Consider the following 219-nt stretch of genomic DNA (forward strand, 5'->3'; position numbering starts at 1 on the left):
AACTTATATACTATTTCCGCTGCAAATAAACGGGAAGGACAATAGAAAAGTAATAAAAACAAAATTTACTCAAAATGCGGACGCGATTGTAGCGATTAGCGTACGCGAGGGAAACGAGCTTACGGTACATAAATTCCCATTAAAACGTGATAGGAGACGCTCGGGTATTATAAATCAGTTCTTATTCAGCTAGGGTATTATAAATCAGTTCTTATTGAT

Source organism: Penaeus monodon, chromosome 34, assembly GCF_015228065.2.
Source record: "Penaeus monodon isolate SGIC_2016 chromosome 34, NSTDA_Pmon_1, whole genome shotgun sequence".
Lineage (NCBI taxonomy): Eukaryota > Metazoa > Arthropoda > Malacostraca > Decapoda > Penaeidae > Penaeus > Penaeus monodon.